The sequence below is a fragment of the Dermacentor albipictus genome, chromosome 10 (assembly GCF_038994185.2).
Source record: "Dermacentor albipictus isolate Rhodes 1998 colony chromosome 10, USDA_Dalb.pri_finalv2, whole genome shotgun sequence".
NCBI lineage: Eukaryota > Metazoa > Arthropoda > Arachnida > Ixodida > Ixodidae > Dermacentor > Dermacentor albipictus.
Window position 1 is genome coordinate 19,638,491 of NC_091830.1, and position 16,949 is coordinate 19,655,439.

Consider the following 16,949-nt stretch of genomic DNA (forward strand, 5'->3'; position numbering starts at 1 on the left):
TATAATGTTGTATCTGGAAATGCCATTCCAGATGACCGCCACGTATTCCAGTTGAGGAAGACAGAACGCAAACGGTCGCGTTAGGCGACTCCAAACGAGCACATACCCACACCCAAATTACATTAACAAAATCACAGGCGACAAGGAAAGTGACCTATGTAGGCTCTGTCCACAAACAGGGACACTAACACACGTAATGTGGGAATGCACCTCGCTCCAGTTTTCTCATCGCCCGGTCAGCAGTGAGACTGACTGGACCGCCTAGCTCAGGTCCGAGGACGTCGAGCGACAGCTTGTACTGGTGGACTTGGCGGAGAAGGCCAAGCAGGCCCAGGGCCTTACTTGAGCCCGATCCCTGGGCCACCTCCCCCCTTTCAATAAAGTTTATCACCACCATCAGATAGTTCTTTACAGCTTACGTAATGGTGTAGGATAATTGAATTCTCTCGATAGTCTGCAAACAGAGCCAATAGAGCGCATATCTCGCATTGCAACGTTGAACAGGGTAAGGTTGTATCAAAAAGTACACCGAGGTCATTGTTTTCACAGACATTAGCAATGGTACAGTCTACAGAATAAGAAAAAAGAAGTGCTTGCTGTTTTGCGTGTGAAATGCTTTACTTTAGTCTTAGCAGCATTCAAGGTGAGGTTATTATCTCTGCACCATTGGAATTTGCGCATTGGAGTTAGAAAAAGAAAACAGGTCAAACTGCAGGATGCGACAGTCATCAACAGTATGAATTTCCTTTCAAAGTTTGCTGCCATTGACATACAGAAGGAATGAAGAATTACGAATACCTGCCCCGAACTCTTCAGTTGCGTCATGACTCGTATTCAGCGCAAGATCACCAGAGAACATAGTACCTTTCCATGTTCCTTCCTGTCATCACCAACGGTCAACCGTCTACAGAACACAGAGTCCTTATGACACTTACTTTCACGATCTTGATATTTTTCAATAACTCGCTGTCAACGCTTTTTTCCTAAGTTTGTCTAGTTGTGTCATAGGTTCATGAATTGTTCAATTGCCTTTTCTTCCACCTTTTTCTTTCGTAATTACATCGCGCTTTGTTGTAGGTACATTCTTCTTCTGACAAATTTTATTTTTCTTAATTGTGTGTTTTTTACTTATATTCTCATGCAGTGTTTCTTTTTTGTTTTTGTTTTAGTTTTGCCATTCTCATCTCTTTTATCTCTCTCTCTCTCCCTCTTGGTCTTTAATGCATGTTTGCGCCAGCACTCAGACATTAGAGTTATTCCTGAGCACGGTAAATAAATTATTGTTTGATTGATTATTATTAGTTGATTGACCGATTTATTGATTGACTGACTGATTCTTGTTATATCTTGGCTACGATATTTGCTTTTTGGGGGGCTCTCTCGCTGTTTTAGGAGTGGCAGTTGATGTACAGTCGCGGACAGAATATTATGGACCATGAATTATAAGAAAGAGCTGAATATCTCGGCTACAATACCTCGACTAGAATATGCTAACAACGTTGTCGTGGGCAGTTTTACTGGTTACTGCTACAGGCTGCTCGGGAATTGAACGTTTTCGGAGATCCCGTGGTCCATTTTATTCTGTCCGCGACTGCACATTCACTTGTAATGATGTCGAGATTTTCTTAGCCTCAGTAAGTGCATTTATATAGCACGTGCAGCAACCAATAAAAGTTAGTTGAATGAACGCGGTTCTTCGTTTTGGTGTATCATCCTTCGCGCTATCCAGACTTCGACATTGAATGTCTTTCGAGGACAGAGTGGTAAGAAGTGGGTGCAGGAAGATGTCATTTAGATTATCCCGCAAGGATGTTGCTATCTGTATTACTACCTATAGCTTTATTTTTATACCTCTAAAGAAGCTTCTTTCTGCAGGAGTCCTTTAGTTAAATTGTAGGATTTTACGTGCCAAAACCACGATCTGATTACGAGGCATGCCGTAGTGGGGGACTCCGGAAATTTGGACCACATGGGGCTCTTTAACGTGCACCTAAATCTAAGTACGCGGGGGTATTCGCATTTCGCCGCCATCGAAATGCGGCCGCCATGGCCGGTATGTAGGAGTGCTCTAGTGTTAGTAAACTTGCGCTGAAACAAAGTGTGTTTGTCCAACAGTTGTTTCCATACTGCATAATGCACACATTTCTTACGTTCTTCGAGAGGAGGAGACAGCGTCGCGCAGAAAGTAATGCCGGCTGATTTCGGTGCGGAAATTGTGCCCTTATTACGAGCTTCGTCTAAGCGAGACGAAGTTTGTTGCTGGGCTCAATCTGTGGGCCCAAGATCGGTTGACATTACTTCTCCGTGCGCTTTCTATTCTTCCTTTATGATAGTTATGGCTATTAGTCTGCACTAACGAGCTGTCGTGTGAAATCCTGCTCCGCATGTGTAGCAGCAAACCAGTGAAGGCCGTGACCGAAAATCTGTAATGGCGGTATACTGCACCTTTAACGATTGTACAATTAGGCTTGGTCGTTTGTCTCCTTGAATAGATTACTTCTTTTGCACGCTTCTTCGCATGATGAGTTCATATATATATATATATATATATATATATATATATATATATATATATATATATATATATATATATATATATATATATATATATATATATATATATATATATATTTCCCGCGCACCACCGCGGGAGCAAGGGTGTGCTAACTATCATTTGACACATCGTTTTGCCCTATCGTGCTTCCCTAGCAGTATTACAGCGTGCAAAACAAGAAAAATGCAGCAGAACCCATATCACGATGACTGTCGAAGGTAAGGCGTTAGCGCTGAATTAATATAGCGACACAGCGTATTGTCACCGTCGAAACGAGTTATGTATGAGGCGTGTATATTGCAGCGGGACTCCTCTTTCGCGCTTCCCTAAGGACGCTCGGAGCCATCTGTTGTCTCTCAATAGAGGAAAGTTGTCTCTAACTAGAGCAATATTTCCGAACTTAGATTGTATCCTGTCTACTGCTCCGATTCTCTCCATGCAAACTTGTCTTCCTCGTTGTGCAAGTCTCGTTAGCTTACAGCAAGAATATGTATGCTCGAGTGTGATGCCGCTTATTGTGATGTCACACAGCTAACTTTCGAGACCACGGCTATTTGGCGCACTGAAATAGGACGTGGAGGATTGGGTCCAATACAGCAGCTTTGTTTGTATACACTTGGAGAATTTCCTTCAACGAAGCTCCGAAGGTTCGCCATGGACTAAATTGAAAGCGCGCGCTTGTAACTTACGTTAACCTCTAAATTGGAACTCTTCAATAGAGCGCAAGTACCTTATCGCTAACGAACATGTTTAGCATAGTTTCTATTATTATCAATAAGGTTCGTATTGTCGTACACCAGCAACTCACTAGCCACGCGTATTGCAGAAAAACTGGAGCCGGCTTCGATCGCGTCGGCGCGTATTTGCTGGTATTCGCTGTAGCCTCCGAAATACGTACAATATGACGCGTAAACACGAATCTCTGAGGCTGCGTCGTGTATCTTTCGCGCCGCGGAGACGCTGCAGTAATTAAAACTTTGGCGAGAGAAATAACGAGAAAAAAAGCAAGGAAATGCTCAGTGGTTAACCAGATCGCATGTCCGGTTTGCTGCCCTGTACTAGGGAAAAGGCATAAAGGCGTGAATAGAAAGAAGGAGGGAGAGAGAGTCATGCCATGCAGAGAAAACGCAGTCAAAGTACTGCCCCAGTTCTGATCAGATGAAATATGTTGAGCGAACAGCGGCATGTACAACCCGTGCGCCAATGTCGAAAAAAAAAAAAGAAACAGGAGGCGCTGGGAGCAACAATTTGTTGCTTATATAGAAAGTTTTATAGAAATCACTTGCTGAGATCAACACAGAAATAATGAAGCAGGAATAATTATTGCGCGCTGAGTACAGACGCAAGCCATGTTAACCAGAATGCGGTTACAGGGGGTCACGGAGAGCACGACGACAATGTATCCGAACGATACGCTAAGCTACGCGCACGTAGCCGGCATCCTATACCTCATATATGACCTCACCCATCATTCCCCTCAACTCCACCTAGGCCACAGGCCAGCCATTATCGTTAAAGTTTACTAGTACAACTACTATTGCAATGTGTGTCTATGTTATGCATAGCCGCTGCCGCAAAGCTGTCGCCATCAATAGAATCATTAGAGAGCTTTAATTTGTCTAAAAAAATGGCTGTGGCTTAGCTAAGGTTAAGCCCAGGATGCGAAGCATACTAGCCTTTATTTTAGTTGTTGAACCACTGTTTAGCCTGGTGAACTGCTGTTGCTTGGCTATATTTGGTTCGGCTAGACGAAGAAACAACTCATGCAGGCGAGCGCACGAGCTGAGACCCGGCTATGTAGCTACGCGGCCGCAAGCGAGCGCACGAGTTGAGCCTCCGCTTTTGCAGCTGTTATGACGTCACATGGTAGCTACGCGGCCGCGCGCGGCGCAGCAAGGACGAGCGTGCTTGTGCGGCTAGTATGCTTCGCATAAAAGGCATTACAGTTTGCGGAATAGCAGTATACGTCAACGGCAGCAGTACCGCTGAGAGCGCCATCATGTGAAGCTTTCTTCAGCCACAACGCGTCAGGAAGGTTCGACGTTTGGCCATTGCACTTGCCGAAGCAGAAATTAAAGAATGTAGTGAGAAATTTTTTTTTCCAGAACTCTATGTAACTCTGTTACCTCCGAAGTTCGTTTATGGATGTGATACTGTATATACATATATCTATATATCTTACTGTAACCTCGATTTGTATGCATTCTGCTCTTTTTCTGTTATTGTTATTATTATTTGTCACCAAGTGCAATCTTTTGTTCGCATTTTGTTTGCCCTCCTCACTTAATGCTGCACACAGGGGCCTTTAAGATACTATGAATAAACAAACAAACAAATAAATAAAAAGTCAACAAATATACCTTGCGCAAATACTTGTTCCAGCCGACGCCTTTGCGACGGTCCTAGAATACGGTCGTTACAATTGCGACACTAGACGCTCTAGTTGACATCATCGTCTCAAGGTGGTGCCACATGTTCTACAGCCAGCGCTTACGTCACTAGGGTGTTTCGGTGTTCCGTAAGCAGTAATAAGTAGTATGCGGACACGTCCGAAATTTCCCATTGTTGCGCAAGAACATTTGACGAGGAATGCGGCCGATAAGGCGCACTGCATTGTTCTCCTCCTTCTCGACTACACGGACTTAGCCATAAGTGTCGCGGTCTTCAAAGAACTCGAAAGGGAAGAATATTGGAAAATAATAATAAGCTTGGCGTTTACTATATACACAGCTGTGGCACCGGCGCCGCCGGATGTTCGTGGCGTTGGAGATGGCAGTCGACGCCGACGCCGCTTCAACGTGATTGCGAAGAGAAGAAAGAGAGAGAGAGAGAGATGTTAGAAATGTCAACTGCCGCCATTGAACACGCCGAGCACACACAATGCCCGTTTCGCCATAACTATAAAGGTTGCCACGGAGCGAATTTCTTTTGGTTCCACGTACGCGCGTTCTCTGTTGACAACGAACAGCTCCAGGAAAAGGAGCTGTCGCGTATTCGGTGGATAACAAAGAGCCAGCGTTTCCCCACAGCCACCGCGCCGCACGACGCGTTGAGTTTACTCGTTTCGATGTGCTCGTTTGTATTGCCGAAATTCGGCTAATACACTGGCTCTGAGACCGGCGCTGCCTCTTACGCAGGGCTGGCAAATGGATGCCCTCGAATGGTGGGTGGTTCGTGTGACGTGGCGCGTGACGTCGGAGACAGAGAGAGAGAGAGAGGCCAAAGAAAGACATTGAGGTTAACCAGATATTATCTCCGGTTGGCTACCCTGTACTGGGGGAGGGGCAAAGGGATTCGACAGGTGAGAGAGAGAAGACGTCGGAAGAATGAGCCTGTATAGGCTGCAGCTAGTAGGCAAATAAGAGAAGCTGTATATATCGTCTTTCTTTTTTTTTTATGCGGCCTCAACAATGCGGCTGCATATTTCGGTGCGCGGTTTCTTGGAGCGCTTCTCAATTTAGGGTACACTTTGTTGCAAGGCGCGCAGTACTAGTATAAGCTTAGGTCTAAGTTACATGCAGTACTTTATATATATGTGTGTGTATATATATATATATATATATATATATATATATATATATATATATATATATATATATATATATATATATATATATATATATATATAGCAGAAGTATTATCAGGAAGTGATACACATACGTAATTTTGTCAACACGAAATGTACAATTTATTAGGCAGTCAACGTAGTGCAGACATTATTTATAGCATCACCTATTTTTTGAATGCCATTGCTAGTTAAATAGTGTTTAATACCACAGCCTAATCTTGCAGTACCTGTATTGCCCGATGCCTTCAAGGGTGTCTCGGCACACACAAGCAGTCCGACCCGGACATTTCTTGCACTCCCAACATGTCGTCGGAAAATAGAGTTCCGATTCTGATTTCAATGCAACACAGCTACCTCTGAGAAAGCCTTGTGGGCCGGCCAGATGGCCAGTGATGCATCACTGTTCATAAAAGAGCGTAAATTTCTTTTATAAAGTGAAGAGGAAGCGTTAGCTCGGGCCGAAGTCCGATGCCGCCTATTCAAATACATGTAAAACACAGAAACACTTTTCTGAGATAACCCCTGTACCGATTTCAATGAAATTGGTTGCATTTGAAAGAGAAAGTTAAATTCTAGTGACTGTTGAAAGCTGGATATTGGTTTTGGGCCTGGATTGCCTAAAATAAATTTTCAACAGTCCGTGAGTTTGAAATATATATATATATATAAGCACTAAGTTTACGTATCTGTAGCTACGCACCCAGAACTTCTTTCACATTTCAGTAAACAGCAATCATCAGATCCCCCAAACTGGACAAATTTATTATGTCTGTATGAAGAAGAACCGCCAGTTAGCCAGGCGCATGTAGAGGAAACTCTATATGATGAAGAAGTGCCGGTCAATCAGGCGCTTCACCAGCGTTTTACGCACGGGGTTGGATCTGACTGCTTGTAGGGTTCTGACTGCTGCACCGAGGTCGACTCTCGCTGGTTGCTTACGCTGTCAATAAACACCTTGACACGTCAAATTACATCTTACTTCAATTTGCTGCATCATATAGTTACGAGGGTGTTTGCAAACACTCTACTCACATAGTACTCGTTTTTTTCTAGAGCCGCGTGTGATATATTAGCTTTGTCCGCTTTAGACGTAATATTAGGCGCAATTGACAGAACTGTGATATGCGTTATCATTCCTGAGTTACAGAGTTGTAAACGTGATAGTTTCGTTTTCCGAGAATTTGCACTTTTCACAAATTTTAGTTTAAAAACTGATAACATAAACCGAAGATTCGCTACCAGCAGTCACTACATCTTAACTTTCCTTCTTTTAAGTGCAACAAACCTCATCAAATTTGCAGCAGTGGTTGCCGAGAAAAACAATTTACTTTTCCCCGTGCATATATATAGGAGCTCCAGAGCTAAAACTTCCTCTTCATGTCAAACCAATCTATATGAAACAAGAAAAAAAATATCCGTGAGAGTTAAGCCCCGGTAAATAATTTTGTATAGCACTCATCTCTATCAATCAGGAGGCCAATTCACAAGTATTTTTGTTCGTGAGGCATTGGCCGACCACCGCACGCTTTAAAATATCGAACATTGCAATCGGCTGGCATTGGTTGTTGCGATCAGTTCTGGCGACATAACCTTTTTGTGAATTCGGGCCCAGTTTCGGTATTCACTGAGTTCGTCATGACGTCACGATAAACCTAGCTCACCTACCTCACGGCTGGAACACGTGGAACGCAACCAGAAGACACATGCGAGATCCACGTGTTTGTATTGCACCCCCCCCCCCCTCTTGTGTAATGCCTTCGGGCCTTCAAGGTGATAACAAATGAAATGAAATAAATAAAATACATGCGCGGCACTGTCGTTGGGCGGCATCGTTGCTCCCTTTCATTTCGTAATGAGCAACATCACCGCAACTGCAGCCTTAATTTGCTACACTACGACAGCAAGCTTTGCTAGCCCTGTCGTAACGATCCCGATAATGCCGACGAAGCCATGTCCGGCATTTCGAGACCTATGCGCTTACATATCAAATGAAGACGTCTTATGGCTCCGAACCTCTACACTTGCGAAATGCCACTGTGCTACGTGCGAGAAGCGTACGTTTCTATGCAACGATGAAGATACGTGTCGGTGGACTTTCATTCGATGCCGCGAGCCTAATCGAAAACGCGCAGACAGAACATTTTTTTTTTTGTCAATCACCTGGCGTTATGCTGTCATAACCACGAGGCAGTTTTCCCGTCGCAACCTCTGAATTCTGCGAATTGCACGGCGACAGACGGAACGCATCCGGCTTAGCTCGCGCATTGGTACACGGTCATATATGTCAAAGAAGCAAAACATCCCGACAGGACATTGCGGGCTGTCGCAACAGACATCGATTGACCTCCACAGCGGCAAAAGGGTGATGTGAGCATTGCAACTCAGGGGACTTAGTAACTCAGGGGACCAATTGCAATGCATGCTCACTGACCTGGAGAGGCAAAGCAGAAGAATGGGTCTAAAAATTAATCTGCAGAAAACTAAAGTAATGCTTAACAGTCTCGTAAGAGAACAGCAATTTACAATAGGCAGCGAGGCACTGGAAGCCGTAAGGGAATACATCTACTTAGGGCAGGTAGTGACGGCGGATCCGGATCATGAGACGGAAATAATCAGAAGAATAAGAATGGGCTGGGGTGGGTTTGGCAGGCATTCTCAGATCATGAACAGCAGGTTGCCATTATCCCTCAAGAGAAAAGTATATGATAGATGTGTCTTACCAGTACTCACCTACGGGGCAGAAACCGGGAGGCTTATGAAAAGGGTTCTACTCAAACTGAGGACGACGCAACGAGCTATGGAAAGAAGAATGATAGGTGTAACGTTAAGGGATAAGAAAAGAGCAGATTGGGTGAGGGAACAAACGCGAGTTAATGACATCTTAGTTGAAATCAAGAAAAATAAATGGGGCATGGGCAGGACATGTAATGAGGAGGGAAGGTAACCGATGGTCATTAAGAGTTACGGAATGGATTCCAAGGGAAGGGAAGCGTAGCAGAGGGCGGCAGAAAGTTAGGTGGGCGAATGAGATTAAGAAGTTTGCAGGGACGACATGGCCACAATTAGTACATGACCGGGGTCGTTGGAGAAGTATGGGAGAGGCCTTTGCCCTGCAGTGGGCATAACCAGGCTGATGACGATGATGATTACGAGCATTGCAACGGGTAAAACTTGAAAGGCGCACTCTTAACTTCGCAGCAGCAAGCGACGTTAACTGGTCTTTTCTTACAACGAGCACGGAATGCTAAGAGCGATGATAAGGTTATGCTGCAAAATAATGTATTGGGTGCTGAAACGCATTAATTAAAAACTAAATGAATGAAAAAGATACACAACTGCCCTTTTCTGTGAACAACCAGGGAACGCTGCGAGCGAATATAAGGTCACGCTGCAAATAAATTTTTCAAAATATCAAGGTGTTAAAATGCTTTTGTGTTGCGCTCTTCTTCTGCCTAGCTCGTTGCCTGAAATTCCATACACATCTGTTATTTCTTGGTTCAAGCTGATCTGATCTGATGGAGCGCATCTGATGGAACATGTAGCGCAATTCGGCTTGGATTACTTGAAAAGGCTGGTGTGATTTGCACGACCAACGGCAATGTTTACCGAGCTGATCAGTTACATTTACTAATTAACTCTCTTTAAATAGATCGGTGCAAAAGATTAAACCTGTTTAGTATTGGAGTCATGTATGCTTAGCAGAATTTGTAGGACTAACACCACTTCGGAGATATCCAGGCCCAAAATGTGCTATAAGATACATCAAAGCCCAAGTAAAGATTGTGGCGAATGGCTGCAGAGGGACTCGTTTGAGGTAACTGCTATTTTAAACGCCGCTGCATTAGTTATTAGATTCTTGAAGTACGGATATCTGAAATGGGGTGCTAGTCTTAATATTTCTGCTAACCAAACAAAGGTTCCTTACTACTCAGTTTCTATTACGTAATTTCAACATGTGGCCTAACGAAAATCATGAAAATTTTAACTAGTAAACATGTTCAATTAGGTACCTGAACGCGGAATTTTTCATGCAGGTAATTTTCCATCTCTTCCATAAATTCCCACGAAATGGCTGAAGAGCGCTATTTGTCGCAGTCAATGAGCTTGTGGTGGCTAACACAAAGTACACTCAAAGTCACGTGATCAGTGGGAAAAAGATGCCGATAAGGTGACTCGTGTGGTTGTCAGAACTTGTTGGAAGATGCGGCAAATCCTCACTAAAAATTCCTTTATTCAAATTTCTTCCAATGGTCTAAGTGGGCCGGCAGCCCGGGCTACGGGCTGGGGTACGGGCTGGAGTACGGGCTGGAGTACGGGCGGGGTACAGCCCGGTGTACAGCATTTATTGACGACAGGAAGTGATGCATGTAAGGCAGGGGCGTGACGTCGAAAGTGAAGAGATAAAGCGCTCTGTGACGCTGGGTGACTCAGCCCCACTACAACTTCGCAGATCCGAAAGCAGTGCATTAATTTAGAGCCCTATTTTATTCGAAGTGTGGTTGCACCGAACTCCGCCTATATATTATATGAATTCAGAGGAAATTCACGCAAGCCCACTCAGTGTAGCGTACATAATGACTCTGTGCTTCTTTCGGTCCAACCTGCCGAAGCAAAGAGCACTACGAAGGTCACCCCGCAACTTTTCGGTAGTTCTTGGGGACTATACTGTCACGTGGTGGTGACGTCACCACCACGTGACAATACTAACTGTACCACGTGGCGACAACCAACAAACCAGGCAGCTGCTTACGGGCGTCAGAGAATCTCGCCATTGTGATGTTGCAGCTTATCGCAGGCTGATTTGTTTAAACATAAATTGAGGGAACGGCCGCGACCATTGGATGTTAGATCCCGCATTACTTTGGTTATCGTATAGATACTGCCCTTTTAAAGAAGTCAATTTCTTGTTTCAAAGAAATGGTTTACTGCTTTTTGGAAACGAATAGCATGCGGCTGTAATATTGGTATATGCGCTGCCAAGCTTAGTCCTGGGAGGCGTAAGAATAATAAGAAAGAATTCAGTAGAGTACAAAATGCACATGCACAAAGGGACTACGTTGTGATACAAACAAATCACTCGGTGGGGTAAGTCTGCTCAGGCAGCACCGAGGTGTAAAAGCTTCCCAAACATTACCGAAATTTTCAGCAATAATTGGACAGAAATACTATATGCAGCAACTATTAGCAATTCTCGCCATGAACTAGCTATTTCCTTAACACCATTCCCAAGAAGCCACAATATCTAAGATGTACTCGGGCGAAAAGAATAAAGTCGTTAAAGAAACACTTGCCTGTTGTCATTACGATAAGACACAGCGTGATTTAGGCCCTTTACAAACGAAGCAAGGTGAAAACATTAAACTAAAAAAAACCAGAAACAGTTCTGCCATGAAGCAACTAGCCACAGTTCAACATCTGCGAAGCCGCGCATATAATAAATGCAAAATCATGAAGTGCGTGACATCTCATGCGAGGATTTACCAGGCCACATAAAACCAACAATTTCAGTTATTGCAAGCTTCAGTAGCTTTAACACGCAGCACGATGCACTCGTGCAGTCGTGCTGCCTAGCTAGGGCAACATGGTAAAGAAGCGGCAAACGGCATAAGCGCCAAGCGGCATACAGAACTTTAGCTAAATGCATTTAAACAACGTGCTGCAAAGCGGACGAACCAAACAAAACATGGGCAGTCAGTGATCGACTTCGTTGCTTACGCATGGAAGCGTGAGCGTCCAAAAAAAAAAATGGCTGTGGCTTAGGTAAGGTTAAGCCCAGGATGCGAAGCATACTAGCCTTTATTTTAGTTGTTGAACCACTGTTTAGCTTGGTGAACTGCTGTTGCTTGGCTATATTTGGTTCGGCTAGACGAAGAAACAACTCATGCGTTACTCTGCTTCGCCTTGGACGCCCCGCATTGGACGCGGTGAGCGTCCAGCAACGAAGTGTGTGCCTGAGCATGTGACGCACGCCTGAGCCTTAGAAACAGCTCGTTTCTATGGCAACACCGCATTCACTAGAGGCGCTTTTGTACCGCTTTGAAGCATCGTACTCGTGGCTCAGTCGTAGCGTCTCCGTCTCACACTCCGGAGACCCTGGTTCGATTCCCACCCAGCCCATCTTGCAAGAGTTGAGCCAAAGCCACTTCTCCTCTGTCGTGACGTCACGGTGTCACGTGGTTTCAAGGCGACACCGCCGCGCCTGAGGAGCTGGGTTGAGCTCTCGTAATATGCTTCGCATAAAAACACCGACACAACAAAGAAAGCACAAGAACAAGAAATTTCCCGCCGAACTGCAGCGAACCATTGCTACCATTGCTCCCGATGATGAGGCTTCGCAGGGAATGATTATAAGCGTGTCGCTGGCACGCCTTTGCCGATATTTGAGCACCCCACCGTGCAACAGTTCTTCGACATGCCTTGAAGCTTTGGCCACCACACACATGCGAAGGGTGTTGCTTATTTAGCTCTGAAAACGTGGATCAAGCAGAGGAGCACAACCAACGACGCAGAAAACTACGGCACGTGGCTGGCTCATTTCCCGAGCGTACTTCGCAATACCGCCACCAGAGGCGCGTCCATTGGCGCGCACTACGCATATAGCCATGTCCGCCACGTTGCCGCCGTGGCGGTGTTTCCCGGAAATCAAGCTGGACAAATCGCCGTCTTCACGTGTTAGCTGAGGGACGAGGTGACGGAAAGGCTGCTAGATCCCCGCAACAATGTCGCTTTTTAGGCGAAGCTTTCTTCGCGTACACTTCCCCGGGTTCGCCATGACTACCTAGCAGCTGGGCCAATCACTATCTCGGCTGATATATTTGAGGAGTTAAATAAAGAAAGGTTATATGAAAGTACCTGCGAAGTGGCTCATTTAACCTTTGTATGACTGACCAAGTATGCGCACCTCTGTCCTGCATAACAGGAAAAAAAAAAAACTCGGGCATCAGATATTCCTGACATACATGTACTCCTATATACAAAGTTACGTCTACGTGCATGTGCACATTACGGGCACATTGAAGAAGCACGTGATTATGCGCAAAGGTATGTTCACGTAACCGACTACATCACCAGTAACATAACCTGTATATTTCAAGCTCACTAGGGCACATTCACACCGGCGACTGACAGTGGTCGCGCGACCAAGTTGGTCGCAAAGCGACCAGTCGCAAATGGTCGCAAACGGTCGCCTTTCTCGAAACGCGATCATTTTGGGCGAGTCGCTGTCTGCGCGATTTTTCAGTCGCGCGACCGTGGCCGCAAAACTGATAAACCAATCAGCGGCGCACCGGAAGTGATCTTCGTGTGTCTACATCCGGCCTCCTCCGGCGTCGCATTGAAATTCCGCGTAGATTCCGAGAGTTCTCGCTGAGAACGATAATCTCCGTGATTGCGACTTGCGGGTCGCGCTCAGCCGGGCTTGCCGGTGTGAACATCAGTCGCCTTCGGTCGCTTTTTGATTGCGAGTCGCAAATGGTCGCGCGACCTCCTCAAGTCGCCGGTGTGAATGTGCCCTAACGCAGCAAAGGCCTTGTTTCCGGGCCACGGATAAGTCGCCACCGATATTTATTTTTTTTGCACACAACTAGGTCACTCGACAGGAGACTGCTCTTCTCGGGAAGCGCACCCGAACCACAGCGCAACATTTTTTTATTAAGACTGAATGAACCAGGTGATTCATGGCGGAACACGTGTATACGTGAAAATCATTGCTGGCCGAAAGCATTCGGAACCACGAATACGCTCAACATTCCGGCATTACACGGAACCTATCGTCAAGCCTGATTTCTACACGACGGCGAGAAATCCGCGTTGTGTCTACCGTGCTGTTACCGTGACGGCTTGCATGTATCAGACAAGGATGCACTTAAAACAGGGCTGCCGGAGTCCTTGCTGAAGCGGTGACAGCTGATGTTATGTGTGCGCCATCTGTATCTGTGGTTACTTTTTCTTTGTTTTTTTGCTTTGAGGAGAGTGGAGCAGTGGAAATTTCCTCTGTATTTTACTTTAGCTTTTTCTCCCTTATTTTTTTCTGCATTTCAATTACTGAAGAGAGAATATTTAATTTTCCAGATGTTTTTCCTGACTTCGTTGTGTGTTGGATTACTGTGCTTGTAATTAACAAACTAAATCATTCGGTTCTCTTTATTGTCCCCACTTGTTTCACAACGAAAGTCTCGAATTCTGCAGCCTCGACACCTTTGGTTAGCATAAGAGACATTGACCTAAGAGTTAAGAGGCCTGCTCTGAGCTCATGCATACTATGTGAAACCTTGAGAGGACGCTCCACACCCGCGTAGAAGTTAATTAACGCTAGCGCTAGTTAACACTCTCAAGGTTACATCTACTAAACAGCTGGAGTGGCAGAACACCGAATGCATAATGGGGTTGCAAGTTGCCTGCTGCAACTTGCAGTAATCTTCTGCAAGTTATCTTTTAGTACATTTCCTTTTTCCTTGATATACTTTTGAATTTTAATAATGAATGGGAGAGACAGAGAAAGAGACGAAAGAAGTACGCGGTGAACATGTGAACGCACCCAACCATTCCCACGCAAGTCAAAGACGGTCGCACAAGGCAGTCGTCTTCAAAAAATTCAAGAACTTCCTTCGAGAAGTTTTCCAGATAGGTACTAACGTAGAGTTATCGCAGCTACAAAAGGCTTTCAAGAATTGCACATCACCGATAACGTTTAATCTTAGATTTGTTTTTAATTTTCGCTCATCCTTGAAAGACGCATTTTAGACGTTCTTTAGCTCTTTTTGTGCTTCATGGGACGCATAGCGGCACATATTCAGTGACCCCAAGTTGGTGTCGAAGAGGATCATTAAAGACGTGCACAAACCCAGGAATTCTTACCCAGCGACCCAAGTTAGCGTTAAAGAGGTTCGTTGAAATTCTTTCACCTGCCCAGTGACCATAGTTGGGGTAAAAGACATTAATTGAATAGCGGCACATATCCAGTGTTCCAGACACAGTGATTCAAGTTGTTCCGTTGGTTGCTTTCGAACCCTGTTCCTCCAGCACAGCAGCCCAATAATCTATTCACTAGACCATGGACTACCCGTGACCCAAGTTGGTGGGAAAATGGTTAGGGGCATCTATAAATAGATAAACGGCCTTCTGGAAAGTTCGCAAAGTACACTAAGAATGCCAATCGCATTAAAAGCATAGAAGTGTCTTCACATATTTCTGGGCCGATGATCGGTGTTCCCGTAGCGTCGGCGCGGGCAATGGATTGTCCTCTGGTATCCGCAACGCATTGGGTATTGACTACATTAATGTGATTAGCATTCTTCGGGTACTTCACGAACTTTCCGGAAGCTGACAGTTTATATATGTACCTCATCATTTTCTCTCCAAATAAAGTCACCGGATAGTCCATGGTCAAATGGGTAGTGCATCGGGCTGGTGGGGGAGCAGGGTTCCAAGCCAACTGTCGGGAAAATTTGGATCAGTGGGTGTCTTGCACTAGGTATACGGCACTGGCTATGTGTCGCTGTTCACTGAACCATTCTGATGCCGTCTTGGCAATGATGAGCCATAATGTATCTGTCGAACCCGAACAAATTTAGCACTTTGACGTCAACTTGGGTCACTGTGTACGTGCCCGTTCTTCAAGGACAAAACATGCTTTAAAATTTTCTGCGATATTGGACTGAACTCAACCTGCGTCATATATACGTATATCGGACACTGAATATACAGGGTGCTTTCTCTAGCTGCACTAAATTCTTAAGAATTGTCTGTGGCAGGTAGCACAATTCTAACACTTGATCAATATTACTAGATCAGGAGGCCATTACTTCAAGGAGAAATCAAAATAAATAACTGAATAATTAACACAATTACGCAAATGAACTTTTAGCTAATGATGTTATGGCACACCTCAAACTACGAAGTGTAGCGGGTGAGTTCGCAAGGTGCATCCACTTGTAACGATTTCCAGGACTACACCATTTTCGATATATTAATTTTTAATGTTTCCGACGAAATGGATTGGGGTTCCAGTTAGTCTTTTTTTTGAGAAAACGCTGTTTTATGCATTGAATTTGAAACGCGATGGCAAAAGGATGGCTGGTTAAGCTCTGCTCCACCAGGTGGCTGCACCATGCAGGACGCTCAGGTCGCTCACGTTTACGCTGTCTCTTCATCACGGCGGTAATAGTACGGAGGGGCTTTACACCTCCGTCCATCCGTCAGAACGCCTAGCTCACATGCGCTTACCGGAATTCCGGACACACTATATTAGTGTGTATAGTGTGTGTACAGTATAGTGTGTCCGGTATTCCGGTAAGCGCATGCAAGCTAGGCGTTTTGACGGAGGTGTAAAGCCCCTCCGTATTATTACCGCTGTGATGAAAAGACAGCGTAAACGTGAGCGACCTGAGCGTCCTGCATGGTGCAGCCACCTGGTGGAGCAGAGCTTAACAGACACACTATACCGGAATACCGGACAGAGAGAACGCTCGAAACACGCGCTGCTTGGATAGCTCTCGGGCGTTTCTTTACCGTGCACCTAATGCGCGGTGCGCGTACGATCGTCCTAGCAATTCGCCCTCAACGGAATGCTGCCACGGAGGCGCTGTGCCCCTGTGCTATCCACACATGCATCTAGGTGTATGTGCCGTCACGCCAAGCCTCACATTTACACAAGTAGGTTCATCGCATGCTCGCTAGTGTAAATGATCACTTATAGTTGCGCGCACTGCCATTCGCGAAGCAGACTTTCTTCGCGAACCATTCCAAGCAGCAACGACCTTTATTTGGGCTCCTACGGCGCAAGGCGACCTCGCTACACCTACAACGTAAAATTATTCTTCTTATTGA